The sequence below is a fragment of the Meriones unguiculatus genome, chromosome 4, assembly GCF_030254825.1.
Source record: "Meriones unguiculatus strain TT.TT164.6M chromosome 4, Bangor_MerUng_6.1, whole genome shotgun sequence".
NCBI lineage: Eukaryota > Metazoa > Chordata > Mammalia > Rodentia > Muridae > Meriones > Meriones unguiculatus.
This window is the reverse complement of record NC_083352.1, coordinates 82,554,039-82,566,271: the sequence shown is the minus strand read 5'-3', so window position 1 is coordinate 82,566,271 and position 12,233 is coordinate 82,554,039. Positions and strand designations below refer to the sequence as shown.

Here is a 12,233-nt window from a genome sequence, read left to right as displayed (position 1 = left end):
AAGCAAAGAGCCCTGTCCTCCCCTGCTGTGCGAACAGCTCCTCTCCCAGATGGCAGGACCCAACAGAGCAGGGACAGCCATGGGGCAACATGGAGCAGAGGCCCCTGAACCTGGTACCTTATGAAAGATTCACCGCTGAGCCCCAGGGCTTCTGTGCCAGCTGTGCAGCCTTCCTTGGTGCAGGGACAAGGAACCAAGTGGACATGGATTTGCTTTCCCCAAACTGTCTCCTGTCCTAGTGCTGCAGAAGCATTTGCACCAGAGTCGAGTGGGGGCACCAGTGGCCTGTGGCCTCATCTGTGAAGCTCCAAGCTTCGTGGTCCCCCTCCCCCTATCCCAACCCGCTGCAGACAAACATGCTTCACGAAATCAACATTTGTGGGTGGTGTAACACACCTCCCCAAGCCAGCTCCAGCCAGAGCCAGGCAAGGCACCCAGACTCCTGCTTAGGTCTCAGGACAGAGGCGCGGGGGGGGGGAGGGGGCACAAAAAGAACCAAACAGGCACCAATGCTCAGCAGGCAGATAAGCTCAGCTGCACAGGTCCCCACTCTAGAGAATGAGACTCTAGAGAATGAGGGATCACTCAGACATGGGTCTTATGGAAGACATACTGGATGTGGGGCCCCAGGAAATCAGGATGTGGACACCACGCTGCCTCTGACCACCCAGGTTGGCTTGGTCCACATGCCTAACCTGCCTGCCCCTAAGATTCCTCAACTGTAAACCTGGAGGGACTGTCCTCCCCTGAGATGTTCCTGACTGAAAACCAAGGAGGAAAGGATTCAAGTGACACTTGGTCCTCCATGGTGGTCAGCTCAGAAGACCTCACCTGGAATCCATAAACATGATCCTCAAATTGCCTATGACCCAGAACCCCCTGACATGGTAGTAAATCAACTCTAGGTATGAGTGAGCAGATAAATGAGAGAATGAATGAATGAGTAAGTGAATGGATGAGTTAATGAATAAGTGAATGAGTGAATTACTGAGTGAATAAATGAATGAATGAGGAAATGAAAGCTTGAATGAAAGAGTGAGTAAGCAGCTTAGTGAGTGAGTGAATGAGGTTTTGAGTGACTGTTCCTTTTTTATCCCCTCTACACTGTCCTGTGTCACTAGTGGAGCCCATGTCAGTGTCCTAGGCCCCAGCGTATGGGTAGAACCCCAAGCCTGGCTTCATTCTGTTCCCTCTGTCATGAGGAGTTGACCTTGGGCACAGGTCAGGGTAGAGTGAAGCTTCCAGGCACAGGACATGAGTGAATGAGATGTCACATGAATATTTAAGCCTCACACTGGTGTTGAAGGCTGCCAGTTAGACACAGGCACTGAAAAGTTCTGACTTCTCTGAGGTAAAACCCTTGGCATGGCTGTCTGGCCTACAGCAGCAAGGAGTGGTGACATCTCCTATGGAGGAGGACCTGCTCCCCTCTTATCTCATGGGTCCCCATTACTGGTTCCCTGTGACCTGGGGACCCTGTGACACTCAACAAGAATGGCCATTGGTCCTGCCTTTGAGAGGCCACCGTGGCTCTGTGTTAACGGACATGAAGAACAAAGAGTTGTGACCTGTGATGAGCTGGTATGAAGCCGAGGGGCATGAGAGGGCGGAGTGACTGAAGTCGGGTTGCTAACAGTTAAGACAGGTGTTAAACTCTAAAGCACTTTATGTGGTTCCCGCAGTAAGTGTGAGAGGTGCTACTGAAGATGCAGGGAGGGAAAGCCATGGCATGTCCCCACGAAATCAGAGCAACTGAATAGAAATTAAGTAAGACTCGGGCACAGACAGTCTAGAAGATAATTATTTACTCATTCATTTAAAAATTTTTATTTATGTTTTATTTTACTTATTATTATAGCTGTGTGTGTGTGTGTGTGTGTGTGTGTGTGTGTGTGTGTGTAGATCAGATGACAACCTTGGGTATAAGTCCTCACTGTCTGTCTGTTTGAGGCATGGTCTCTTATTGGTTGCTGTGTGCACCAGGCTAGCCAGCCCATGAGCTTCCAGGGATTCTCCTGTCTGATTCCCATCATGCTCTGGGAGCACTGGGAACACATGTGTTTTACTTTGTCTACTTTTACATGGGTTATGTGGATTTGAACTCAGGTCCTCATGCTTGCACAGCAAGCACTTAACTTACTGAGCTGTATCCCATCCCTTTTGTTTTGTCTTTTTAAAAAGTCTTTGTGTGTATATACATGTGAAAACACACAGTTTAGATACAAGGACATACACAGATTTAAAAGGGAAAAGACAGAAAAATGTATTCCATACAGATGGTGACCAAAAGGAGAGCAGAGGTAGCCATAGGTGTGTCAGACAAAACAGGCACCCAGGGAAAGCCTGTCACAAGAGGCAGGAAGGACCTCCTGTGAGAGGATTGGGCAGGAGATGCAATGTGTGAATATCAGCACCTGCAGGAAAACCCTGATGGATGAAGCATGCTTGCCACCAGTGGGGGGGGGGGATCTCACACCGTTTTCCCAGCAGACGATTGAAGCAGCCACTCACAAGAACAGTTGGGTCAGCCAGTGAGGCCACAGGAAACAGAAGAGCTGGAAGACACGGTTGTCCAGATGATCACACAACCACACCAGAACAGACCTTCTTCCTGAGGCAACGGACCTTCCCCAGACACTTCCCATCATAAGTCACAGAACACGACAGAATACCAAGGTTGTGCCATGTTCCTTCTGCCACCACAGCAGAGGGGGCTGGGAGGAAGACACATTTGCCCATGACATGACCTTGCACAGGGAAACCCCAAACACCACAAATGTCAGGATGGATGGACAAGGGCAGCAAGGCCACAGAGTGAACAACATGGAAAAGCAGCCTTGTTCTGAGACAGCAACATGACCAATCCCCAAAGGAAATTAAGAAACGATCCCACTTTCAATAGCAGTGAAGAGAATGACACACCTAGGAAGGGGATTGGCTAGAGAGACTAGATATTCAACCCTGAAGATTGCAAACACTGCTGACAGAAAATACAAACACAGGAAAGAAGCCTCGTGTTGGAGATTGGTGTTGGTAAGTGACTGTGTTATCCAACATGATCCACATACCAGTGCCATCCTTGCCAATGTCGCAAGGCCCTCTGCTGCCTCCAGCAGATCTAGAAAACAAAATAAAGTTCATACAGAATCTCAAACGACTCCAAACATTCTTAAGAAAAAAAAAAGTGGGAAGCCCCGCATTTACAACTTTAGGAAAACTGCAAGACTCAGGAGTTAAGTCAAAAGGCTGTGGACATGAAAACAGACAGAGCAACCAGACAGAACAGAGAGGGTAGAAGCAAAGCCTCACAGAGGCGATGAAGTGATCTTGGAAAGATGTCAAGGAGAGACATTTGAACACGTGGTTTTGAAAATTCAGCCTCTATGTGCAGATGTGGAGGTAGACCCTCACCTCACACAGCACGGAAGATGAACTCAGATGGGCAGATGTGCGGTTGCGGGCCCAGCTGTGAACTTCCTCAGGGAAGAGGGGAGACGGTCTTGACAAGACGAGGAACAATTTTCACTATGTGATGATGTCCCACAGCTGACACTGTCCAGACAGCAAAGGTGACAGCTGATGGATCAGATGACAGTGTCAAAGCTTCTCTTTGTATCAGGAGGCATGGTCACCTGCAGGATGGAGAAAACGACCTCCCACTTTGTGAGCAGCCAGGGTTAATGTGTAAAGTGCGTAAACAGCCTCTGCTACTCAACAGGAAAAACCAAACCACCCTGGTGAAAATGGGCCAAGGACTTAAGAACACACTTCCTTGAAGCTACATAAATGGCCAGCAGATACACTGAAAGACATTCAAGATCACCAGCCGCTAGGAAAGTAAAAATCAGAGCCATACCGAGCCATCATCTCTCCCCATAGGAGCAGTCATTATGAAAAAGTAAAATCAGAAAGTAACCAAATTTGGCAAGGAGAAATGGAATTTAAATTAGTGCAGCTGTCCTGAGAAACACTATGGAGGTCCTCCAGAAACTTACAAGCAGGCCTGTCTCTGACCCGGTCATCCCCATGCTGGGCATTCATCCAGAACCAATGGCAGAATCTGGAAATTCTTTTTTTTTTTTTTTTACTCACCCATGTGAGCCAAGATCTGGATGCAGTCCAATTATCCTAAGGCTTGAGTGTGTGAAGATGATGGGGTACACCTATTCAATCGAATATTATTCAGTCTTAAAGAAGAAGTAACTACACAATTATACTTACATAATGTGTCTAAAGTAGCCAGACCCAGAGAAACAATGGAAAAAGTGTTGCTGCCAAGGACAAGGGTTGATGGTTGCTCCATGAACACAGAGATTGTTAGTGGGATGAATATGCCCCAGTTATCACACTCATACACACAGTTAACGCTACCAAGCCTCGCAGAAACAAGCATTCATTATAATCTATGTGTCTCAGACACCGTGCACAGAGACAAAGGTTAGGTAGGAGTCGTGAGAGGGAGGCTTCAGCCAATAGCCAGGAGTGATCACAGTTTCTCATACATCCTCACCACCGCTACCACCTGAGCAATTCTGCAGATGTTCTTAAGCCCCTCCAGATATCTCAGGGTAGGAGGCATGACCTAGACCTTCTGCTAGGGCCCCTGGGTCCCCGCTGCCTATCAGGCTGTGTCCTTGCAGGGCTTGGGATCCATTTCAGATAGCATGAAAGGCTAACGTGTGAGGTGGTTGAAAGGCGAGGAGTGGGGAGACACTATCCCTCCCTCAGGCATCTCAGAACACCACTCCTGTTAACTCAGTGCTCCTCAGGGCCATGATTGCTGAGACTCAGACTCAACCTGTGGGTCAGGGGGGATCACTACTGCACTGTGATGATTAGACCCAATATAACCTGAGAGCTGGACCAAAATAGCTCCCTGCCCAGCATCTGTGAAGCAGGTGGTTCTACAAGAGCACAGATTCTCACTCTGTCTGAGCAAGTACACTGTGAGGGGTGGGAGGCAGAACAACTGTTCCGGAATCCAAAGATCCTGTCTTTTCCTAGCCACACCAACCTCAGTGGCTTTGGTTTCATGAACTTATAGTCCATGCCAGGGCTTGGTGGCCAAGGTCTTCAGAGACCCCTGTACTGTGACCTCCTGATGTCTGGGGTACTCACTCCTCTTTTCCCTTCATCAGAAGCTCCAGGTCTTTCCAAAACATATCAGTTCTTCCTCTTTGGGGCCTTTCTACATGCTGTTCCTTCTGCCAGGAAACCCTCCATGTCACACTCATGACCTGGCGGCTAAAGTGAGGGGTCCCTTCACAGAGGAGCCTTGGAAGAAAAGCTGGTTTGTTTTAAAGTCTTTGGAATTGGAGAGCTGTAATGATGAGTGCATAGCAATCCATCCACTGCTTTCCACACTGGCTCAGATAAAGTCCTGAGCTCGGGCTAGTTTAATGACATGCTCACCTTAGGGAATCCAAAGTAAGTCACCTTTACACAAGGCCAGAGAGCCCAGGACTAGAACCAAGAAGCTAGTCCCCAAGGGCTGCAGAGAGATGGAATGACACAAAGACACTTCTTGTCAAGCCTCATCAATATCTGCATTCATGGCTACCTCGGTGGCCACACACTCAGAGGGCTCAGAGGAGCAGATGACTGGAAAGTTAAGAGCTGCTCAGATTAAAAACACACACACATCAATGGGGGCTTAGGCAAGATTGCTGTGAGTTCAAGTCCAGCCTGAGTTATAGAATGAGACACTCTAAAATTAAAAAGGAAAGGGCTGAAGAGACCATTCAGTAGGTAAGGAGTTCACTGTGTAAACATGAGAACCTATGTTCAGATCCCCACTACCCACATTTGGAGTGGGAAAAGGCTGGCATGGTTGCCTGTACCTGTAATCTAAGCCCTGAGGCGGCAGAGACAGACAGATTTTTGGAGTTTACTGAACAGCAGATCTAGTCAAACAAGTGAGTTCCAGATTCAGTGATGACCCTGCCTCAAAAACTAAGGTGGAGAGTAATCAAGGAAGATACCTGACATTGACGTTTGTCCACCACACAAATAAATGTACATGTTAGGGAAGAAAAGGGAGGGGAAGGGCGTGGGAGGAGAAGAGATAGCTACATTTCCTGCCCATGTCCCATCAAGCAAGCCTGGCGCTGGAACAGTGCTCCTGCCTCAGCCCCCTGCCTCTCCTAGCCTGACTCACTCTAGAAATGTGGCTCTCAACCTGTGAGATGCGACCCTTTCAGAGGGTTTGAATGACCCTTTCACAGGGGTCACTTAAGACCATCAGAAAACACAGATTCTTACATTGCAATTCATAAGAGTAGCAAAATTACAGTTATGAAGGAGCCACGAAAGTAATTTTATGATTACAGGAGTCACCACAGAATGAGGAACTGAGGAACTGTATTAAAGGGTCACAGCATTAGGAAGGCTGAGATTCACTGCTTTAGCATCTCAAGGTGGGTGGAAGGAGAAGATAGTGAGGAGAAGGAGAGGGCCCAGTCAGCCTCTGAATATGCAACAGCATTGTCATCAAGGCCAAAAACAGCCTCACCAGAAAATTTCTACCATGCGCAAGGACCCAGACAAATCCACAGTTGCCAGCATGGGGCTACCAAATTGCCCTAAGAAGCCATAGTGAAGCCATGACAACTGTCTGTACTTCAGGAGGAAAAACTGGATCTGAATAGTAGAGTCTGCGCCCTTCTGAGCACTGAGACTCCTGAGGCTCTGGAAATGGTGGTGGGTGCTCCCCAACCCTCTCCCCAACACTCCAGTATGCAAAGGTCAGGACTTTCCCTTCCTGTCCCCAGAACATAGTTAGACTCCAGTGCTGAAGCAAAGTCATGATTGTGTCGTGAACACTTGGCCCCACCGAGCCACCTTGCTCTCCATAAATCAGGAGGGAAACAGTGTGGCATCAATCAGGCGCGGTAATTGCTGCTAGCCCTGCTGTGGGAGAAATGCAGGCTCGGCTGCAGAGCCTCTGGTCTCAGCCTGAGCGATGGAAGCTGTATTCCAGCCTCATCAGGAACCTGCAGCCGACGCCAGCAGAGCACAGTTGGAGTCCCCATGCCAGAGGCTTAAAGTGCCATTCAGGTGAAACAGCCCATGGCTTTTATCATCTCCTCGTGTGCACACATGGAAGCAAGCCTGTGGTCTTTGAGAAGCAGGTCTCACTTAGGCATCTAGAATTCCCAGGGCTAGCAGTGGTGAGTCTCAACCCACTCTTCTTCTAACTCCCCTCCTAGCACCCCATCCCCATTGTCCCACATAAACCAGGGCAACCATCACTTCTGCATCTCAGGTCCTCGGACAAAGTGCTGGGCGTGTGGCGCACGCCTGTAATCCCAGCACTCAGGGATGCAGAGGCAGGTGAATGTCTGTGAGTTTCACCTGTGAGGCAGGTGAGTTCTGTGATTTTCTGTAGGCCAACCTAGTCTACAAAGTGAGTCTGGGACAGCCAAGGCTACACAGAGAAACTCTGTCTCAAAACAAACAAACAAACAAAAATAAAAACTAACAACAACAAAAAAGCCACACTGTCTGGTCAAGGATATTAGAAACCTAAGGCAGATATCCTCATAAGAGAGTTGCTGAAGGAAGCATTCCAGAAGTGGGAAGGGACAAAAACAAAGACAAGAGAATGGCTGTTGTGAATAAAACAGGTTATGTCAGGGAGAGCCGGTGTGGTGGCTAAACTCAACTGGGGAGCTGCCTTTGTTGGATTAGCCTGTGAAGAGGGCTATGTGGCATTTTCTTAATTGTTGATTCGTGCAGGAGGGCCCAGCCCATTGTGGGCAGAATCGAGCAGAATTAAAATAGTATTCTTATTCTGTTTTTTGTCTTTTTTTTTTTTTTTTTTTTTCCACAGCTGAGGACCGAACCCAGGGCCTTGCACTTGCTGGGCAGGCGCTCTACCACTGAGCTAAATCCCCAACCCCAGTATTCTTATTCTGAACATGAGACTGGAACAAACCAGTAAGCTGCATTCCTCCATGGTCCCTGCCTCACTTCTTGCCTCCAGGTTCCTGCCTTCAGTTCCTTCCCTGGCTTCCCTCAGCGATGAACTGTGACCTGACCGAATAAATCCTTTTCTTCCCCAAGCTGGTTTGAGTCAGAATGTTTATCATAGCAAAGGTGAGGGCTGGAGCCAGTGCCAGGAGACTCTGTAACTGTTCAGAGCTGGTACCCTGTCTCTTCCTTCCACCTTGCCTTTCTACATTCCTTATCTCTTCAGAGTGCAGGGAGACGTCACACTGTTGGAGAAGCGTCTTGTGCACTGTGTTTTCAGATGCTGGTTTCAGTGCCCTGAGACCTGGTTATCTCCCTGCCACAGGCATTTTGGTGTATGTTGAACCATCTCCTGTAGTTGATGTAAAGAAAACTCTCCAATTATTCCTGATTAGCTAATAAAGCTGTTGACAGCCTGGGCAGAAGAGAGGTAGGCAGAGTTTAGGTTTCTAGGCTTGGGGTTGGAGAAAGACCATGAGGCTGGGGAAAAGGATAAAAGGAAGAAAGAAGGTGGACCATGAGCACGTGGCCATGAGGACAGACTGATGGAACAGAAGCAGCTCAGACAGGAATGATTAAGGTAAGCAACATGGAAAGTGTAGCTGGTAGATAGCAAAATAGCTTAGAGGGCTGATATCTGCACAGCTCTAGTGCTTAAGGGTTATAAAATAAATTATAATCTGGTTGTTTGGGAATTAGCTGGGGTAGACAAGCCTTTGAGAGCCCAATATATTTTCTACATTAAGTTGTCACACCAATTGGAGGCAAAAGCTGACAGAAACCTAGGCTTAGACTGGAACTTCCTTAGATAGGGGCACACTGATTTTTGGAAAAGGGCTGAGAGCACAAGCAACGCTTTTTTAGGCTACAGCTACTGCGAAGACGAGGAGAACGATTCCTTGGCCATGGTGGTTTTCCCCCAAGCAGAGAAGCCTTTGAGCGTCTAATATATTTTATTCAACATCACACACCTCTCTAACAGACATTCAAAGGACAGTTGAAACATGAAGTGCAAAGACAGATATCTCCTAGCAGGGCTGTCTCTGCTTTTGATAAGAAAGTGTCTTTCCCAAGGTCCATCAGGCCTCATCCCCTTGGAGACTCCTAGGACTCTCTGCATCTGTCCTACGTCTATGTCTGTCCCCTGAAGGAAAAAAAAAAGTGACACAACTTAAGTAGGTCCCCTTCTGACAGTGCTGCCTAGACTTTGAACTCTTAGAACAAAATGAATGCCTCCAGCCACACTGGAACTCAAGACACTTCCAGACCATTCCAGTGAGGGTTGGAGATGCTCCAAGATGAATTACCAGCTTCACGGCCTCATCTCAGGTTTCAGGATCCTTTCTTGGGGAGGCTGAAGTGCCACATCCCTTCAGGCTTCACAGACAGTGGTCTGTGCCTTGGAAAGGGGGAAGGGATATGAAAAGAGGGTGGAAACCGGGTTGGGGATTGCCGCTGACCACTGGTGTATTTTCAGGCTTAAAACATGGTTCTGAGCATGAGATGGGAGTGCCTGCAAGCTGCTATGAAAACCCCCCAACTGGCAGCTACCCAAGACTGTGGACTCAGGGCCGCTCTTAAATGATGAGGGATCAATGAAATGGAATCCAGTAACAGCAAGTGTCACCTGAGCCCCCTCCAGCTCCCTATTCTCCCCATCTGACCTCAACCCTGTTCCCTATTCAATCTCTCCTGCCTTAGCACAGATGAAAACATGGTACTGGCCATCCCCTCTCCCAAGAGGACCAGGATTGGGAACTTCCCCTCTGGGCTTCTTCAACCTGCCAGAATTGTTGAGCATAAGAAGAGTGGGAACAGTCAGAGCCAAGAGGGCCTCAGGGAAGAAGCTTGGGGGGGGGGCTACTTTGGAAGTCATGGGTACTATTTGCGGGTAATGTGGGGTGAGCAGCCAATAGCATTTAAAATATTTTCAACCCAGCACCCTGGTAATATGTGGGGGTCAGTAAGAAAGCAGTGATGGGACGTCTCTATGTGGACACTGCACGACTGGTCCAGAAATCCAGGAAACACTGTTCTCAACAGTTACAGCTTCCTGAAGGTAGAGTGTGTTAATGCTAATCCATGCTTGCAATCCCAAGGCAGGAGGATTACCTTGAGTTTGAGGCCAGCTTGTGCTACATAGTGAGGTATAAGCCAACCTGGGCTACAGAGAGAGAACTTGGATCAAAAAACAAACAAACAAACAAACAAAAAGGTACAGACTATATGTGAGAGGACTACAGATTTGGAGAAGAAATACTGTAGGCCCTGAGCAATGGTTCCCAGATTGGGTGGCCCAGAGCTGGTAGCTTCCCACCACAACCAAGATGCTTTACGAAGGACCTTACATGAGCAACTGGTTCTGTAATTGTTACAGATTATTTGTTTATTGTTTTCATTTCCCAAAATAAGACAGGACTAAAGCTCAAAAAGGTGACATACAAAATGGTTATGAGTAGAATAAATCCCTCATTGTTTTGCAAGAGGGTTCTTTTAGTTTTTAATTTTTTTGACACAGGATCTCATATAACCCATAGCTGACCTCTAACTTACAATGAAGCTGAGACTGGCCTTGGACTCCTGATCCTCCTATCCCTACCTCCAAAGTACTAGAACTACAGTCCTGTAGCACCACGCCCAGTTTATACAGTGCTAAGGACTGAACCCAGTGCCTCTACTAGCTGAGGTTTTGTTTTGTTTTGAGACAGGGTTTCTCTGTGTAGCCTTGGTTGTTCTGGACTTAGTAGACCAGGCTGGCCTCAAACTCACAGAGATCCCCCTGCCTCTGACTCCCAGAGTGCTGGGATTACAGGAGCATGCTACCATGCCTGGCTTTAAGCTACATTTTAAATAAAGGTTTATTTGTATTTATATGCACGTGTTCGTCTATACGAGTCCCATGTGTGCAGGTGCCTATGGAAGCCACAATATAAGGCCAGATTTCTTAGAACTAGAGTTTCAGTTGTGAGCACCTGATACAGGGTTGAGAGCTGAACTTGGATCTTCTGGAAGAGCAGTAAATGTTCTTAGTAACCATTCGCATTCCCTGCAGTCCAGGCTATACTGTTGTTGCTACTTTGGCCTCACAAAACCTTGTCCTTATTGAAGACAGCATTGATCACGCTGTCTGTAAGCCCTATTTCAGAGAGATTATGTATGTAAACAAGTACACACAAGCCTATCCCCTCCCACTCCTGCTCACCCCTGCCCACATACACATAGGCATACGTACTCGGATGGCAGCAATTTTAGTGCATTCTTATATAGTACATGATTCTAAATGGCTACATTTCAGTGCCCTCATTATTTTTAATGGCTCTGTGACCAATTGTAAGATGTTTCATAACTTACTTAAGCAATTTCCTATCTACAAACATTCATCTCGATCTTCTATTTCACACAGCACCGTAATGAGTGTCTTTGTTCCAGCCTCTTTGTATACATTACAGGCTTCTTAATGCCTGCTTGGTATGCAGCAAACATAATGTATAATCACTTACAAACCGCATCTTCTGTTTCCAACACTTACCTGGCCTCCCAGGTTGCCGCCATCCTAAATAAATTTGTTATTGCGTGTGTCTCTGCACACAACACTTGATCCTTTGAGAATAAGTTTCTACAATGGAGGTGCTGGGGAAATTTGTTTTAACTTTATCTGGTTAGAACCCACTTTCTGAAACTGGAGTCAGGGCCACCCTGCATGGTAATGTCGGTTGTACCCTGAGAGGATGAAGAGGAGCCCATTGTCCCTCCATCAAGGATTCTAGTGTCATGCACAGTAAGTGGCTTTCCTAATTTGCATATGGGCATTGTGGTTGGCAGCAGCACCCTAGCTGAGTCATCAAAAGAAGAATCTGAGGTCAAAGGAACCCGGGAGAAACCAAAGACCCTTAGGGTATGTTTGCCATGTGGATAGGGAGGCACCATGCCCTCCTCTCTGTCCTCACTCAGAATTGGAGAGGATGGTGCTCTGGACCTTCCTAGTTATCCTCAAACAACCCAGCTGGGCTTAGTTTGAGGTGTTCCTTCCTGGAGCTTTACCTGTTATCAGGTATTATGGTCTGGGTCTGTCATAGTTTTTGTCAACCTGGAAAGAGGAAATCACAACTGAGGAGTTGCCTCCATTGGTATGGCTTATGGGCTGTTGGGTGTGTGTGTGGGGGTGGCATTTTCCTCTTCACTAATTCATGTGGAAGGGTCTGTACACAGTGGGCTGCATCATCCCTGAACATGGGGCCCAAGCTGCATAATAAAGGTAGCTG

The 12,233-nt window shown here is 47.5% G+C and overlaps 1 long non-coding RNA gene across 2 annotated transcripts in view; it reads right to left on the bottom strand.

Moving 5' to 3' along the window:
- The window catches only part of LOC132653674 (uncharacterized), a 30,340-nt gene that overhangs the window by 11,283 nt on the left and 6,824 nt on the right, over nucleotides 1-12,233 (bottom strand). The window contains exons 2-3 of one of the 2 annotated variants that reach the window (XR_009591458.1): nucleotides 3,412-3,632; nucleotides 3,069-3,118 (exon numbers count right to left, since the gene is read on the bottom strand). The exons of the other annotated variant lie outside the window; for it this stretch is intronic. This is a non-coding gene — a long non-coding RNA (uncharacterized LOC132653674). The remainder of the gene's footprint in view (nucleotides 1-3,068; nucleotides 3,119-3,411; nucleotides 3,633-12,233) is intronic. 2 annotated transcript variants of the gene reach the window in all.